This window comes from Terrapene carolina, unplaced genomic scaffold (assembly GCF_002925995.2).
Source record: "Terrapene carolina triunguis isolate 2854851 unplaced genomic scaffold, T_m_triunguis-2.0 Scaffold183, whole genome shotgun sequence".
Lineage (NCBI taxonomy): Eukaryota > Metazoa > Chordata > Testudines > Emydidae > Terrapene > Terrapene triunguis.
The window spans coordinates 51,265-70,430 of record NW_020664534.1 but is presented as its reverse complement, the minus strand read 5'-3'; the positions used below and the strand labels follow the sequence as shown (position 1 = coordinate 70,430).

Sequence of the window (19,166 nt, the reverse complement as noted above, 5' to 3'; positions counted from 1 at the left end):
TGTGACTTCCATTGCCCTTCAAGACCATTGCCAAAGGAAACATGATGGGTTTCTGAATCAAGCTATCCTCTGGGATAAACTAGCAAGAGCCATGACTTTGAAGGGTGTATGTTTAGGAAGAGAAATTACCTATAATTAATCCTTAAGTAATGTGTACGGTATGAAGAGAAAATATTTTTTCTATAGGGTAGTATACAAAGCCTATTTAATCTGATGACACACCACATGACAGTTATGCATTCATTACTATCTGGTGGGACAATCTAAGTGCAGTGGAAACCTATCTAAAACAGACACTACACTCAGGAAAAAGCATTCAATGTACACATGCATAGCACTGCTTTGCATTGTTATGAGAGCCTTTCAGGGTACTCAGGTTTCTCAGTACACACTGCCCTTCTCCTGTAACAATGTTTATTGTTTTGAATGGAAGCTTAATGAAACAGCATCTACTGACAAACCTCATTTTCTAGGGGATCCACTGGCTCCCAAGAGAGAATATTTTACTCTGCAGGAAACATGAACTGCTGCAACACCCAATTTGAAACAAATTTCTTGCAACAAGGTATGAACAGCACATGGAGAGCAGAACCTTTGCTCTATGGTACATTCTTTCATGATGCTTAAATACTGGATTATACATTGTTTAATTTAGAGCTCACAAACCTTATATCCAGAGGCCTTTGCACCACCCACCTAAATGACACTCAAACTTTCAGTAAGTAAAAATGTTGCATTCCATCCAACGGGAATCTACTAACAATCAGATTAACTTCATACTCTAGGGTACTTCATGTTGTCAGCAAAAAACTAGCTATTCCCTATTGAGTTTAAAATATGGGAATTTCTGCCAGAGTTCAAGTGCTTGAGGCTATCAAGTGTTCCTTGCAAGAGAGCTGAAAGCCGGCACACACACAAAAAGGGAAGTGTACCCGAAACCTGCCGTTAATCAGGCAGCATAATCCTAGCCTTTGATTTCAAAGCTGTTAAAGCAATGGTTTGACTGAAGTTCCACAGTAACATGTTTCTCCACTCAATTCTGGATTCAAGAGATGTGATAACACTTCTGATGTTTAATAAAAAAAAAATGTTTTATGAAAGCCAGGCCTTTTTTGGGAGAAGGAGGGGGAGAAAATTAAAAATCTCTCTGCAAAGCCACCAGAAAATCTTATCAAAACAAGTAACCTTTTTGAAGCTCTTTACAGCTTAGCATATCACAATCCAGCTGTCTCTTTCTCGTTCCTTGCATTTTTGTTCCATAAGGAAACAAAGGAGCTTGAGAAGTCTATTAAATGCCGAGATTCACCTCCAAGGCTCTGAAGTATATTACAAGCTGATGCCCATTCAGCATCAATGACCTCTTCTGTCTCCTGCTGGCTGTCACGTTCCAAACACATACACTCATCTTTAAATGATTTTAATGAGGCTTTTCTTCCTTACCTAACCTCCCCATCTAAAGGTTTGCAATAGAGATAGTCCTAATATGTCCGTATACTATTCCTGTAACACTCTTGCACCCCACTCATTTAACATAACGTTCCTGGATCACAACATATCTGACTTGACGGGAGCAGAAGAGGAGAAAAAAATCTATCAATACCTCCTGGAAACACATGTTTTCTGGATAATTTTTTTTAAGGCTAATTAGGAAGAAAAGAGATAAATCACTCAGGCAGCATCCTACAGTTGCAAAGTGTAAATCATACACTGCAAAGAAAGAAAAGAGAAGTAATTTTAATGCATCAGGACATTGTATATAATGGTAAACTAGCAAAAAACTCGAGGTTAATTAATCAAGCAAGATTTGATCATATATTTTTCCTGCAGAATCTTCAATACTGATCACACTGTGATTGGCAGCCCTAATTTAACTTCCCTTTTCTTCAGCATATATAGGTTGCACAGCAAGCGTTATACATAAGTGGAACTGAAAGCAAAATGACACACAGTCATACAGAAGAAATACCTTTTTCCTACACATGTAAGTGTCCATCTAAATTTGATTCTATATCACAGCCTCATCCGCTAACGATGTAGAAGCTTACACAGTAGAGAGACTGTCTGCCCCCTCAGATGTACACTGATTGGCTTTTATAACCACCTACTCTTCCAATAGTAGCTAGGTCAGGGCTTTCTTCCTTTTGAGGGGGGAAGAGAGGAGAGAAGAATTCTAAATGAAGTGTCAAATAAAATGTTATTTCAGCAAATATGTTTTGTAATACATAAGCTGCTCTGCTAATTACTCATTATTACTGAATATTGAAGTATTAGTAAAGTTCAAGGCAGAGTCATTCCCATGTTTCACCACAAAGTGATGATTTTTGCCCAAACAGAAGTCACTTCCTTGTTACATAATATGAAGAATGACACTGAGTTCAAAAAGGTTGGTCATTTGTTGCATTTGTTCTCTGAATGGTGAATTCTGTGAAACAGAAATCTGAGATAAGTGCAAGCCTCCCCTTCCCTCTCACCTTCCCCTCACCCCGCTTTCTGAATCACCATGATAGCTATTTCTGTGTTTTTTATGGCACAGTTTTCCCACATTACATAATTACCTTCCAAAAGCTCCCAGAACATTTAAGGGTCAGTTGCTGTCTTCACATTCACTCAGTGACTATTTTTTAAAAAATCATACTTTTCATGATCAGGTACAGCACACAAGAAAACTTGTTCCTGGTAGAAAGCTCATGCTGTCATTTTGTGAGCTTTTGAATGAGCCTTCTTTTAACATACTAAAGTTTGCCATCCTAGATTTTTCCCATTTTAGAAAACAGAAGAATCTCAGAGTTTTGAATGGAGAAGACAGTGATTTTAAAGGTTTTATTTTCACTAAAATATGGCCCTAAGAAAAGCACAAACAGGGAAAGCTTCCGTCATTGTTCACTTCATGGTGAGACAAACTTCAGATTCTTGCCCAGTACAGATGAGAGATATCTTTACTTTAATGTTTCCTATATTCATAGATTCCAAAGCCAGAAGGGACCATTGTGATCATCTACTTTGACCTCCTGTAAAACAAAAGCCATAGAATTTCCATACAATAATTTCTAGAGCATATGTTTTAGAAAAACATCCCAATCTGAAAAACTGTCAGTGATGGGGAATCCACAACTACCCTTGGTAAGTTATTCCAATTTAATTACTCTCACGGTTATAAATTTACTAGGGCTGTCAAACGATTAAAAAAATATGTGTGATTAATCGTGAGATAGACAAAAAAAGTCACAATTAAGTGCAGTTTTAATCGCACTGTTAAACAATAATAGAATACCATTTATTTAAATATTTTTGGATGTTTTCTACATTTTCAAATATATTGATTTCAATTACAACACAGAATATAAAGTGTACAGAGCTCACTTTATATTATTATTTTTTATGTAAAATATTTGCACTGTAAAAAAGATAAACAAAAGATATAGTATTTTTCAATTCACCTCATACAAGTACAGTAGTGCTATCAGGTAAGTACAACTTACAAATATAAAACTTTTTTTTACATAACTGCACTAAAAATAAAACAATACAAATGTAGATCCTTCAAGTCCACTCAGTCCTACTTCTTTTTCAGCCAATCGCTCAGACAAACAAGTTTGTTTACATTTACGGGAGATAATGCTGCCCGCTTCTTATTTACAGACTACAGAACAGGGTAATAATCCACTAGTGCAGTGGGGGGGGGGGAAGAGGATTGCTGGAGTCACCACAGGGGGTGGGGTACTGTGGCAGCGGCTCTGAAGCACCCTTTCCTTGCTTCACGTCCTCACGGCTGGTGGTGATTGCCCTCACCCCTCCCCTCATGTAAACCAAATCAATAATTAATGCAGAGGAAGGGGGCGTGAGACAAGTTCCGAGGAGTTGGGAGGCACTTTGGTAATCTGTGTGTCTGGTCTGGATATTACAGTCTCTTGTCCCTGGCCGCCTCCTGCTCACTGCCACAGCCAGTGCCTCCCTACCCACCCAGCCACCACCAAGTCCTGTCTCCAGAGGTGTGTGATTAACGCTCATTTTTTAAAAAAAAAGTAATTTGTTTTGAGTTAATCGCGTGTGTTAATTACAATTGACAGCCCTAAAATTTACTCATTTCCAGTGTGAATTTGTCTAGCTTCAACTTCCAGCCATTAGATTGTGTTATACCTTTCTCTGCTACACTGAAGAGCCCATTATTAAATACTTATATTTCCATGTAGATACTCACAGATTGTAATCAACTGAGCCCTTAGCCTTCTCTTTGTTGAGATAAATAGATTGAGCTCTTTGAGTTTACCAATATAAGGCATGTCTTCTAATCTTTTAATCGTTCTTGTGGCTCTTCTCTGGACCCTCTCCAATTTATAAACATCCTTCTTGAATTGTGGGTACCAGAACTGGACACAGTATTCCAGCAGCGGTCGCACCAGAGGTAAATGCAGATTCCACTGTTTATACATCTCAGGATCGACTTGTCTCTTTTTGTCAAAGAGTCAAACTGGGAGCTCATGTTGGGCTGATTATCCACCACAACGCCCAAATCTTTTTCAGAGTCACTGTTCCTCCAGATAGGCCATACTTACAGGATTGGGGGCCATCATTCTTCATTCTTAGATGTATACATTTACATTTAGCTGTATTAAAACACATATCGTAGTCCTCACATTATAATTTTCTGATTGCTATCAATACCTATCATGAACTTGGTTCCATACTGCTTCCTAGCTACAGCTACGATACAAAAACATTGACCAGTAGCCAGCACTACAGAGTTCATGTTACATCAGGGGTCGGCAACCTTTCAGAAGTGGTGTGCCGCATCTTCATTTATTCACTCTAATTTAAGTTGTGTGTGCCAGTAATACATTTTAATGTTTTTAGAAGAACTCTCTCTCTCAATCTATAATATATTACTAAACTATTGTTGTAAAGTAAATAAGGTTTTTAAAATATTTAAGAAGCTTCATTTAAAATTAAATTAAAATGCAGAGCCCTCCAGACCGGTGGCCAGGACCCGGGCAGTGTGAGTGCCACTGAAAATCAGCTCGGGTGCCGCCTTTGGAACATGTGCCATAGGTTGCCTACCCCTGTGTTACATGCAGATTTCCATTATAATCCTTTCTTTTCACATGCCTGAAACAACTGCTGATGCCTTGAAACAACTCTTAGGATCCTAGAAAATCAAAAGCATCACTGCTGCCATAAGGGTACATGGGGCACTACCTCACTCAGAAAAATGGGAGGAGTAAAATAAGTGAAACTTTACCCTAAGTATATCAGTCTCTCAAAGAGCAGTTGATATGTTAGCAGCTTAACGCTTCCATCTCTTCAGGTGAGGAATCCATACAGATACCCAGTGCTCCAAACTTCATAGTACACATTCTTGGTTCCATAGCAGAAGCATGTCAGGTATGGTGCCTGAATTTCACTGAACAATGCAACAGTCATGGCAGAGGACTTACGGGATCTTTCAGAAGGGGTCTTAATTAATCAGTTTATGGGAGTTACAGGGCATTACTTAAAATTCTGACCTAGAATATTCATTAGTGCTTCTGCTTTTTTTTTTCATTCAAATGATTGGAAAAGTAAATCAAGTAGGGAAAAAAAGTTGCTTGGATAATCTTTCATAAACTTTTCCTTTCTGCTTCAAATCACCCTGCAATATATCAAAGGAAAGACCCAGGCTTTAGCACTCTTCAATTAAGTTGATAATTTCACAGGAAACAAGTTGTGAAGTACAGATCCCGAAAAGCTGTGGACCGAATATATTGTATAGAGATCCCTACTGTCTTAACAAACAGTAATTACCTTCCTCCTCCAAAACATGATCAGCTTAAATAGCCTCAACCAGAACACCTGGTTCTGTCCTATCTTAAGTCAGCAGAAATGCCAACATATATATATTTATATTAAGCAAATTTGCGATTGCTTCATAAAAATCTTTCCTTATTTTGGTCAATATGATTTTCTTTGGGGGAGGGAATTGGATTTTTTTAGTTTTGGTTTGGTGGGGGGGGTTTTTTGTTTGTTTGTTTTGTGGCAATAGCATTTTCCCATCTGGCACAGAGTGAAACTTCATGGTGGATTTAAGAATGCACAAAACCCATGATTCCACACTTAACTTTATAGTCATCAATAGTATTCAAGTCAACAAAAATCATAAGCTATCACTACTGTGACAGTGTCTGGTAGAGGGCAAATATACTGGTCACTGGATGGGTAGTTTTCTGTTTCCTGAGTGACTGGAGCAGGGGCTGCACTAGAGTAACCAGGAATCTGCTAGAACCAGTTAAGGCAGGCAGGTTAATTAGGACACCTGGAGACAATTAAGAAGAAGCTGCTAGAATCAATTAAGGCAGGCTAATCAGGGCACCTGGGTTTTAAAAGGAGCTCAATTCAGTTTGTAGTGCGAGAGTGTGAGGAGCTGGGAGCAAGAGGCGCAAGGAGCTGAGAGTGAGAGGGTGTGCTGCTGGAGGACTGAGGAGCACAAGTGTTATCAGACACCAGGAGGAAGGTCCTGTGGTGAGAATAAGGAAGGTGTTTGGAGGCGGCCATGGGGAAGTAGCCCAGGGAGTTGTAGCTGTCATGCAGCTGTTACAGGAGGCACTATAGACAGCTGCAGTCCACAGGGCCCTGGGCTGGAACCCGGAGTAGAAGGCAGGCCCAGGTTCCCCCCAAACCTCCCAATTGACCTGGACTGTAGGTTCTTCCAGAGGGTAAGGTCTCTGGGCTGTTCCCCAACCCACATGGTGAATCTCTGAGGCAAGAAAATCCGCCAATAAGCGCAGGACCCACCAAGATAGAGGAGGAACTTTGTCACATTACATATAAGGGAATGCCAGATCTCCTCAGTTTTAGGTGCTAACTCTCTCTTCAAACCACCACAACAAGGTGTTTGATCACAAGGTTGAACTAGCAAGAGGAAGTGCATCTGCCTTGTGTCCTCTGTGGATGTTGCCCGATTGGTCTGGAATTTAGATATTGGATTTTACAGAATAGCTTAATTGCCAGACTAGTCAGCTGGTGTTAAGACTGGAAGTACAGATCAGGAAGTAAGGCCTTGTTCGCAATATCACTTTAACTGAGTTTATTACCAATTATTCACATGGTTGGTTTTGAACACAGTTTACATTCACACACAACGTGGTTGCTTGATTAAGAACTGAGATCAGGTAGTTGTGTTTCACTCCATAAAAGAAACTAAATCCATCACATGATTGTCTTCCTGTCACCAGCTCTGCATTTTTTGTTGTTATTTTTATTGGCAGGGGAGGGAGGAAAGGGGTTGGTGATTGTTTTGTGTGTTTGCTTGCTTGCTTTGTGTGACTGTTTGCAGCAGAAAAGAAACCATAATCATGTAACTGATCTGGCCAGCAATCTGCTATAGGAAATCATAGAAATGTAGGCTAATGCATGACCAAGTATACCCAGACCTGTTGTCCAATCTGTTCTTTAAAACCTCCAATAATGGGGATTCAACTGCCTCCCTTGCAAGCCTATTACAGAGCTGAACTTTTCTTATAGTTAGAAAGTTTTTCTTAATATCGCACCTAAATCTCCCTTGCTGCAGATTAAGCCCACTTCTTCCTGCCCTTCTCTCAGCAGATATGGAGAACAATTTTTCACCATCCTCTTTATAACAGCCCTTAACATATTTGAAGACTGTTATTAGGTCCACACTCAGTCTTTTCTCAAGACTAAACGTGCACTTTTTTTGAAACCTGAATGACCCCACTAGATACATCTTCCCACTTTGACAATAAACCATTTATAACTACTATAAGTACAGACTTTCAACCAGTTGTGCACCCACGTTTAGTAATTTCATCTAGACATTTCCCTAGTTTGCTTAAGAGAATATCATGTAGACTGTACCAAAAACCTTACTAAAATCAAGATATATCATGGCTACTGCTTTCCCCCCCCATCCACTAGATCAATAACCCTGTCGAAGAAGGAAGTTTGGTATGATTTGTCCTTGACATATCCGTGCTGACTATTCCTTATGACCCTATTATCCTCTAGGTGCTTACAAATTAATTGTTTAATAATTTGTTCCAGTATCTTTCCAGGTATCATAGTTAGGCTGACTGGTCTGTAACTCACCAAGTCCTATATGTTCCCCTTTTTACAGACAGGTACTATGTTTGCCCTCTCCAATCCTCTGGGACCTCACCCGTCCTCCAGACGTTCTCAAAGATAATTGCTAATGGAGCCAAAATTGCTTCAGCCAATTACCTAAGTACCCTAGGACTAAGTTAGTCATTAATTTAATCAATCGAAGAATGGATTGCCCCATATGCTTCTGGTACTGCTCTGTCAGTAGGTCCTTCAAGTACTCTGCCTAGTTTTTCCCATGATTCATAGGTAAAGGCACTTTTAGGGAGTCAGTGTGGAGACACAAAGATGCTTCAGATATGGTTTTGAGGCAGAAAGGCTGCAATGCAAATGTGAAGAATATGTTTGTCTTAATTGAGGAGTGTTGCAAACTAGTTATTAAACCACAGTCAGTGTTGCAGTCTGGACAGCCCAGAACTCTGGAGGAGCAGGACACTGCATGTGTGAGAAATTCTGGGATAATGTTTTATCAGAAAGGTGTGTTTTATACTTAAATCTCAACACCACCAGTCATGAGCTAGCAGTATTTTTCTGGAAAGGATTTCATAGCTGGGGTCCTGCTGCTGTTGCTGCTGCCTTTCAGTGCCTGTTGCTGAGGGCACTGGCATCCTGGTAAATCCTGGAGGATATTCTCTAAGACAGCCAGATGCCAATCTACAAAGTGTCTTGTAGATCAGGATGTTGAACCACACTGCGAAGTGAATGGCAAGCCAGAACTGTGTTATAAAAGAAATTGCCATTAATAAACCATTTCGAGGTTACTAATGAGATTAAATTATGTTTTATGCATGGATAAATTTAACTGATTTTTCTCAGTACATCACCACAGAGACAAAATTAAGCTTGGTAGGTAACCGTTTTTAATGGCAACTTTTTCGTAACTGTTGTTCTTCGAGATATGTTGCACATGTCCATTCCATTCTAGGTGTGTACGCGCCCATGTGCACAATCGTTGGAGATTTTTGCCTTAGCGGTAACCGTAGGGTCGGCTTTAGCACCCTCTTGAGTGCCGCGTTCATGCATTGGCATATTAGGCGCTGCCGACGCTACTTCCTCTCAGTTCCTTCCTGCCAGCAACTCCGACAGCGGGGTAGGAGGGCAGGTAATGAAATTGACATGAGCAACACATCTCGAAGAACAACAGTTACAAAAAGGTAGGTAACCGTTTTTTCTTCTTTGAGTGCTTGCTCGTGTCGATTCCATTCTAAATGAGTCACAAGCAGTGTCCTTGGAGGTGGGCTCGGAGTTCACAGTCTAGCAGCTTACAGTACTGCTCTTTCAAAGTCAGCATCGTCCCGGCCTGCTGGGATGTGAACGTGTGGACGGATGACCAGGAGGCCACCCTACAGATGTCCTGGATAGGCACTTGGGCTAGGAAAGCTGCCGAGGAGGTTTGCGCCCTGGTTGAATAGGCAGTTACAATTGCTGGAGTTGGCACCCTTGTCTGATTGTAACAGCAGCGAATTCTTTGAAGAAATTCTTTGAGCGGACACTGAATGACCTTTCATCCTGTCGGCCACTGTGACGAACAATTGTGTTGACTTGCAGAACGGCTTGATCCTTTCGATGTAGAAAGCTAGCGCCCTCCTGACATCTAGGGAATGCAATCTACACTCCTCCTCTGACTTATGTGGCTTTGGTAAGTAAATGTCCTGGCCCACATGAAACTGCAAGACCACCTTGGGCAGGACAACTGGGTGTGGCCGCAGCTGGACCTCGTTTTAGTAGAAAACTGTCTAGGGTGGTTCTGAGGTAAGTGCCCTAATCTCAGAGACCCGGCGGGTAGATGTTATCACAACTAGGAACGCAACCTTCAGGACAGGAGAAGGAGAGAGCAGGAAGCCAGGGGCTCGAAGGTGGGTCTAGTGAGCCATGACAGCATGGCAGAACGGGGTCCCTGACATGCAGGTAGAGGCGCTCAAGGCCCTTGAGGAACCTGGCAGTCATGATCTGGGTGAAATCCAACCTATCCTCGAGCGGCGGACTGAAGGCCAAAATAGCGGCCAAGTGGACCTTGATAGATGAAAGGGACAGGCCTTGGAGCTTGAGACGCAGACGGTAATCCAGGATCAACTGCAGTGAGGGCCGCTCGGGTCGGATGCCTTTATCCGAGGTCCAACAAGCAAAACGCTTCCATATGGCTAGGTAGGTCGCTCTGGTGGAGGGCTTTCTGCTGCCCAACAGAACCTGCTGGACAGCGGCCAAGCACTCCTGCTCCGCCGCATTTAACCATGCAGCAGCCACGCCATCAGGTGCAATGCCGCCAGGCTGAGATGCAGAAGACTGCCATGGTTTTGGGACAGCAGGTCCGGCCTGAGCGGTAGCCGTAACATAGCAGCCACCAAGAGGGCCAGCAGCATGCCAAACCAGTGCTGCACAGCCAAGCCAGCGCTATGAGGATCACCTTCACCCTGTCCTTCTTGATTTTCATAAGGACTCTGTGAATCAGCGGCACCGGAGGGGAGGCACATAACAGAGCCCCTGACCACGGGAGAAGAAAAGCATCTGAGAGGGAACCCCTGTTGATCCCCCAAATCGAGCACAAAAGTGGCAGTTCCTGTTCTGCCTGGATGCGAACAGTTCCACCTGGGGAGTTCCCCATCTCTGGAAAATGAGGCTGGCCATGTCCGGATGGAGGGACCATTCGTGGTAAGACAATAAGGTCCTGCTGAGGTAATCTGCCAAAGCATTCCTGGCCCTGGGGAGGTGTGCGGCTATGAGATGGATGCCGTGTTGTACACAGAAGTTCCAGAGCCTGAGGGCTTCCTGGCAAAGGGCAGATAACCTGGCCCCACCTTGCTTGTTGATATAGAACATAGCCACTGTCTTGTCCATTAGGACCTGGACCACCCTACTTTTTTGTGAGTTAGGACAGCTTGCCAGGCCAGGAGACCTACTCTGAGCTTCCTGACACTGATGTGTAGGGAGTGATTATGACTCAACCAATGACCTTGCATGCTGAGATCACCCAGGTGGACTCCCCACCCCCCAAGTATGAAGCATCAGAGACCAGGGTAACCGATGGGGATGAAGCTGCAAAGGGAACCCCCTCCAACACTAATGCAGGATTCCGCCACCATGTGAGTGACAACAGTACGTGGTCTGGGACCCTAACCACATGGTCCATGCTGTGTCTGTTGGGGATGTAGACCGACGCCAGCCAGGCCTGTTGGGGCCTGAGGCAAAGCCACGTGTGCCAGACCACGTAAGTGCAGGCTGCCATCTGGCCCAACAATCGTAGGCACGTGAGTGGCAGTGAGATGGTGGGCTTGCATGCACGAGATCAGGTCCACCATGGCTTGGAACTGAGCTTCGGGGAGGAAGGCTCTGGCCTGAGTAGAGTCGAGGACTGCTCCAATAAAGTCTATGCATTGTACAGGTATATAGGTTGAATATTTTCTCATTTATCAATAGCCCTAGGTCGCGACAGGTGGAGCAAACCAGACTGAGACAACGACGCACCTGATCCCGGGACCAGCCCTTTATTAGCCAGTCATTGGGGTATGGCTAAATTTGCACCCTTCAGCATCTCAGGTAAGTGGCCACTGGTGCTAAACACTCTCAGGGCTGACAAGAGACCAAAGGGCAGCGCCGTGAATTGAAAATGGCGGTGGCCCAACCCAAAACAGAGGAAACACCTTTTCCCCTGGGGAAAATGGAAATATGCATCCTTCAAGTTGAGGGTAGCGTACCAGTCTCCCGGATCCAGGGAGGGAATAATGGAAGCCAGAAAGACCATGCATAACTTTAACTTCTTGAGAGTTTGAGGGCAAAAGTTTTTGCAGATCCTGCACTTATCCTTTCTGTGGGACTCCCCCAAACACTTTAAACATCTCTCATGGAGATCACTGATGGGCATTGGCTGGCTGCACAATGAACATGGCTTAAAGCCTGGGGAACAGGGCATGCCCCACTCCAAGGCAAAGTCCCAGCCGGGACTCTAACTCCTAAACAACTACTCTAACACTTAACTTAAAGGTCTAACTAAGTACCTATCAATTAACAACAAAGGAGACAGAACAATGGACTGTAAGAACCACCAATGCTCTTGCAATGCAAGACAAGGCACTCCAACCAACCGTCTCTTTACTTATTAATTAACCCAGAGTATGTATTAATACCTGGGGGCGTGGGGAAACAGCTGTGCATATCTCTCTATCAGTGTTATAGAGGGCGAACAATTTATGAGTTTACCCTGTATAAGCTTTATACAGGGTAAAACGGATTTATTTGGGATTTGGACCCTATTGGGAGTTGGGCATCTGAGTGTTAAAGACAGGAACCCTTCTTAAGTTGCTTTCAGTTAAGTCTGCAGCTTTGGGGCACGTGGTTCAGACCCTGGGTCTGTGTTGGAGCAGACTGGCGTGTCTGGCTCAACAAGACAGGGTGCTGGAGTCCCGTCCCAAGCTGGCAGGGAAAGCAGGGGCAGAAGTAATCTTGGCACACCAGTTGGCAGCCCCAAAGGGGTTTCTGTGATCCAACCCGTCACACTTACTATACAATGTAGCAAAGTAACAAGGAAAAAAGATCATTATCTGTCACAGATACTTTTAAGAAATAGCCAATCTAACCCTGTCTCCATGTTATGGATGGTATCTGCTCAAGCAATTGCAAAAAATTTTTTAAGAAACAAAGAAAGAAAGTGTGCACAAGTGTGGAACTTGAAAATTTCATCTGACACTCAATATGCCAAGGACTAAGCCCTATTAACCAGGCGAAAAATATCTATGCCTACAGAGTCTTGCCCCTGTCAGTGAAGCCCTTTATGGTGTAAAGGAATAAACAGCTGCACACTGTTTATTGAATTTGAACACACTGTCAATCAACTTTCTATTTAAAATATTTTTAAAATGTAACTTACTGTGTCTTTCTCATTTTTTGTTAAAACTTCTATTTCCAATCTAGCTTCACTCCACACTTTTTTGCTTTTTTGTTTCCTATAATAATAGATCATGTTGGATCTTTTCCTGGGTTGTTTTCAGTGACGTGCTTTCCTCTTTTCTTTCTCCCCTCCCCTTTCCCATTCTTTCTCTACATTGTGTACTCTACATTCTGCCCTATAATTTTTTTGTTCCTCCCACTTCTCTTGCAAATACCCCCACCTCTCTCTCTACCCTATTTCTCTCCCCGCCCACCATGCTACAACTTCTCATTGATTTCTCTCTTTCCACCTCGCCAGAGAGCACGTGGCAAACCAGTGTGCTGTAGATTGACACCCCAGCTTGCTGTGCACTAAATCTTTGTGTAGAGAAGCCCTTAATCTCTCTCTCATCCAACTGACTCCTGGCTTCTGCGAAGATGGTTGAAATGGGTCTTCACTAATCTACTTCCTCAACTAGCATCTTTTTCTGGGTCCTCCTCCACAGTGGATAGTTACAGTGATTGGCTCTGCTACTATTCCTAACAATCCCAAGCAGAAATAGTGTGTAAATGACCTAAGATTCTTGCTAGTTTCAGAGCTGCCCACAGAGTTCTAAATGGCAGCAGTGAAAGCTGCAGATTCCGGAAGATAACACTGCATTGATTCACATTCTATTCAAGCTTTTCTTCACAACCCTAAGGGATAAAAACTTTAAAATAAAATAAAAAAAAGATTGGATGGATTTTGTAGAAGTTGTTGGCATTTACCCAGGAAAGATTTCTATTATATTCACCATAGGCAATTGGGGTTTGTTTCTTTTTTCAAACCCTGTGTACAGGCATGCATGATTTCTTTCAAAAATAATTTTGATTATGGATGAAGAGATTCACAGAGATTCACCATTTAAATTTACCATAACTGGCATCATCCTTTTTCTTAGAGAACATTATTAATCCTTTCCACTTTGTACGTACCTACCTAAGATATCAAGAGAGCACAAATCACTGCAGTATCTAGGCAATGAAGTACAGTGAAATACAAAAGGTATATAACTAAAGACTAAAACTGGACTCCACTTTGTCACCTTCCTAGGGTTTGGTCCATTGTGCTTTCCTCATCCCACTCCTATCATCATCTCAGCTTCTGTTAATGTAGCTAGGCTGTGGTGAAGGAAGGTGTTTTGCACCAGGCTCTGAAGGTAGATAGAGCTTATTCTGATACCCTTCTGTAAGAGGTTCCATAGATTAGGGCCTAGCACCAAAAATGCTTTGATCACCTAGCTCCCAGGTCTTTTATTCTGGGTTTAGCAAGCTTTCATGTGCCTGATGAGCACAGTAGTACTGAGGTAGAGAGGCGGATCTTGAAGTAGTCTACTCTCAGACAATTAAGGATGCTGAAGCTAAGAACCAGGACTTTAAATGAACCCAGAACAAATGAAAAAACTGAACTCTACAATGTGAGTGAACAAACATTTTGCAAGGTCACTGACAATTAGGTTTTTTCAGTAGCAGAGAATTATACAGAGGATAAATTAATGGCAAATTAGTAGTTACAGGGCAACCAAAATAAATAGTATAGTAAATTTCATTATAAAAAAAAACCCCACACTGAATTGTTGTTCAGCCCTAATCAGAACTATACTAATACTTCTTGACTGATGTCAAAGACTCATAGCAAAATCAGACTCCTACAATATAACTTTTCTATCTTAATAAGAATGGCTCTACTGAATCAGCCCAATAGTCCAACTAGCCCAATATCCTATCTCTGACCGTGGCCAGTGCCAGATGCTTCAGAGGGAAAGAACAGAAGTGGACAATTTTGAGAGATCCATCCCATTGTCCAGTCCCAGCTTCTAGCATTTGGAGGTTTAGGGACACCTGGAGGATGAGGTTATGTTACTGACCATCTTAGCTAACAGCCATTGATGGACCCATCCTCCATGAAATTATCTAATTCTTTTTTGAACCCAGTTATACTTTTGGCCTTCACAACATTCCCTGGCAATGAGTTCCACAGGTTTATTGCGTGTTGTGTGAAGTATTCTGTCCTTATGTTTATTCTAAACCTGCTGCCTACTAATTTCATCGGGTGACCCCTTATGTGAAGGGGTAAATAACACTTCCCTATCCACTTTCTTCACACCATTCATGATTTTATAGACCACTCTCACATTCCCCCTTAGATGTCTCTTTTCTAACGTGAACAGTTCCAGTCTTTCAATCTCTCCTCATATGGAAGTTGTTCTATACCCCTAATCATTTGTATTGCCCTCCTCTATATATTTTCCAATCCTAATATATCTTTTTTTGAGATGAGGTGACCAGAACTGCATGCAGCATTCAAGTTGTGAGCATAGTATAGATATATATACTGGCATTATATTTTCTGTGTTATTATCTACCCCTTTCCAAATGATTCTTAAAATTCTGTCAGCTTTTTTGACTGCCGCTGCAGAGTGAATGTGGATGTTTCAGGAAACTATCCACAGTGACTAGAAGATCTCTTTCTTCAGTCTTATAGTCTTCCCAACTGACTTACTCATAACAGGTGACATTACCTGAAACTCGCTTGGATGGGCTTGGTACAGCTCAGTCAAATTCTGTTTTCATTTACACAGGTGTAGATCTGGAGTAACATCTCTGAAGCCAATGGAGTTACTCCAGGTATACACCTATCTAAGAGAGAGAAAAGGCCAGCCATTAGTGTAGATAGTTATTTTGCTACAAATGATAATAATGAAACACTCAGCAGAACACAACCCTCTGCTGGTGTAAATCAGCACACTCCACTGAAACCAGCTGTGGATCTAGCCCATTACATTATAACCTAACAAATTAGTTAATTGCTTTAACATCTTACCACTATGCAAAATATTCACATAAAATGTTTTTGTCCTGAAATGTTAATGATAATAGAAGGTGCTATATAAGTGCAAACTATCTACAGATATGAACATGTTTCACACACATTAATTAATTTAGGCTCAATGTCCCCCTTGGAGGTAGACAAGTATTATTATCCCCATTTTCCAAGTAAGGAAAAGAGCAATACCAGCAGCAATACCTAACAACAGTTGGGCAGTACAAGGCAGTAGACCAGGATGTTAAGTGGATGTTTTGTAATGCCTCGCAATTGATAGCGGGTTCTGTTATGTCATAGGTGGTGCTGTAATGAGTCTATTTTTCTAAATCAAACAGACATAGCAGGCATGTGTCTTAAAGGGATACGGTTTGTTCTGAATGTTTTCCCACTACAATCACTTCTGAAGAGTTTATTGGATTGATCTACTTTGTCCAAAGTGGGTGGGAAGTTGTTGTTCAATCCTGAATGACAAAACTGGCACGAAAGCCACTGGCAGGCCTCATACTCATCAAACTGCTTATTTGTGCTATCACCAGATACCAGCTGAAATGGAGTTAGGTCAGTAAAAGTACAATGGAGAAGCTAACAAGAGGGAAAGAATGCCTGGGAAAAACAGACCTCACAACTCACACAGGAAGAAAACTCCAGTGAAGCCCTAGATAATCTTATATTTTCCTTAAACATGAGTTTCTTCTTTTATGCAATGTAATTACAACCTTCTTGTTACACACATGATAGTATCTTGGGATAAAGTAAAATGCAATGAAGAAAGAACTCTCTAAAATTTTGACTGCAACAGCAAATAAACTCTCTTATATCTCAGTCACATAGATAACCAAGTACAGTTTCTAATATTCAATGTTTCTCAGTGAGAAATATTTATCATTTACAACATTCTCACATTTTTATGTGAACAGTGCCAAGAAAATTGTTTAAAAAGATAAAGTTAATTTGAAATTAGAATTACAATTGAAATTAAATGTTTATTAGTCATTTATACAGAGGCGGAAAAGCCAGTGACTTTTAGCACACAGAAGTTCACTAATCATTTTACTATGGAATCGGGGGGAGGGATAGCTCAGTGGTTTGAGCATTGGCCTGCTAAACCCAGGGTTGTGAGTTCAGTCCTTGAGGGGGCCACTTTGGGAACTGGGGTAAAAATCTGTCTGGGGATTGGTCCTGCTTTGAGCAGGGGGTTGGACTAGATGACCTCCTGAGGTCCCTTCCAACCCTGCTATTCTATGATTCTATGGATAGGTAGAATATTCTGACTTACGGGACACACAACAGAGAAAAAAAGAGCCATCTTTCTCAAAATAAGAAGGAGTAGCAATAAAGTTCAAAGCGAAGCCTATCTAAACACAGCTTGATTAAAAAAAAAAAATAAGTAAATGAATTCATTTACTTCTAATAATAGGACACCATCTTTACTTACCAAATAACTATCCTATCTTTTTCATATATAGCAGTTTTTGCGTACATATGTAAAATCATTTTTGGTTAAGGAGACCACCATTTATAGACAATGTCCTTTCTTAAGAAACCACCATAAAATATCCCCAAATGTACTGATTAAAATTCTGTTCCACATTTATTAGAAGGCCACATCCATTATGTCAGTCCTTTGTTTTCACCATATTGTAGTCAATGAAGATACAATTTAGATTAGTAAAAAAATATTAAACTACAGAAAGTCTATATCCATAATCCTTTGTATAACATTAAAGAATGGACAGGAAGAAAAATAAAAAAATGAATAAACTAATCAAAGAGCCAAATTTGTCACTGGCAACAAAACTTAACCAATGGCAACCCTAATTTGTGCCCTTTTGGTACTGCCAGTCTAGTGATATATATGAAGCCTATACACAAAATGTTAAGGGTCTAAACCTGCCCTTAGTTACAAACAGGCAACCCCAGTAAAGCAACTGGGAGTACAAAAATGCAACGGAGGGTGACAAAATGGTTTTAAATTGTACATTTTATAACTTGAATAAAAATAAAGATGACTGTCATAAGCAATCACCCGAAGGTCCATCAGAAATCAGGTAGACACCAAACTCTACTCATTTATTTACTGATAAATGTATGTGATGATCAGTAAGTTTCTTTGCTCCAGTATCAATTGTTATCAGAAATAATCAGTTTATTAGGAGCTATATTATGATATTACACTCAATATGCGCCATTGAGCAGTGTTTTGTAAGAGAGAGACACTCTGTCTCTCAAAAATTTTCATAATGGGAGTCTTCCCATTGACTTCAATGGGCTCTGGATCAGGCCTATATTCATAAAAACCAGGTCACTGAAGTCTACATCTCAAAGACCATCATTTGGCCGAGAATTGGTAGCAGGTATACAGTAACAGTCAGGGTATATCGAGGTTCTTGGTGAGGTTGCAGAGGAAGCACAAATACTGCTGAATTCTACTTCCTAGAACTAGATACCAATCAGGGTAAGCTACAGAAATTATATAGGACTGTTTGAAAAAAGATCCAGCCTAGAAGATTTCATACACTAAGCAGTCTTTGTTCTGAAAAAGACACAAAAGTGAAAAAAGAATAAAAAAACCCTTTTGCTTCTAGAAAGGGAATTGAATGCAACGGCTTGTGAGTAAATATATGAAGGTTATGCTTTTCTCCTTTCTTATTTGAGTCTCAAAGTAGCAGCTTAAGTGCCCACATCTCCATCATTTCAACGTGTCCTGATAAATACGTCTTTCATTTAAATCTGATAAATATTTTACGTACCCAGCATCTTCCTGGAAACCTTCCAATTCATCCCTTTGCTCCGCTAAGGTGGATTCTAAATCCAGATAGGTACCATTATGGGACAGTTGCAGTGTACAGTCATCAAGCTGTAAGAAAAAAAATCAAAATAGTGTAATTATTTGTATTAATAAATTATAAAACACTGCCCTTCTTTTGGATATGCCAATGTTTTTTGCAGCAGAAAAAGGGAAATCTTACAGCACATGTTCCTGTTGAAGCACCTGTTCTCTGCCATTTTCACTTTTCCACCAAGTCCTGAGGTCCACATTGCACTCACTATTCTTCTAGCAAAGGAGGATAAGACAGCACTCTCTTATTTGGAGACCAATACTAGTTCTTAATTTTCTAAAGGAGCCATTTGAGTTATTAAGCCCTCAAACTCCACCAAAGACTAAGCACACTCCTCCTTCAGTGCTCTCAGCCCCAGCTGGCATAGGCTGCCAAATGTTTGTTAGACACACACACAGAGATAGATAGATATAGACATACACACACTTCAGCCCTCCAGCGAATTCCATGTCATTGACTCAGGGAGAGATTCAAGGAAAGATTTCTAATGCTCAGATTAAAGATTATTTTAG

The 19,166-nt window shown here is 41.3% G+C and overlaps 1 protein-coding gene across 1 annotated transcript in view; it reads right to left on the bottom strand.

Annotated features, from left to right (window-relative positions):
- FHOD3 (formin homology 2 domain containing 3) overlaps positions 1 to 18,665 on the bottom strand; it is a 563,825-nt gene extending 545,160 nt beyond the window's left edge. Inside the window, exon 1 of the mRNA XM_026654142.2 lies at positions 18,565 to 18,665. The gene's annotated coding sequence lies outside the window, so the exon portion shown is untranslated. The remainder of the gene's footprint in view (positions 1 to 18,564) is intronic.
- Positions 18,666 to 19,166: the final 501 nt, after the last annotated feature.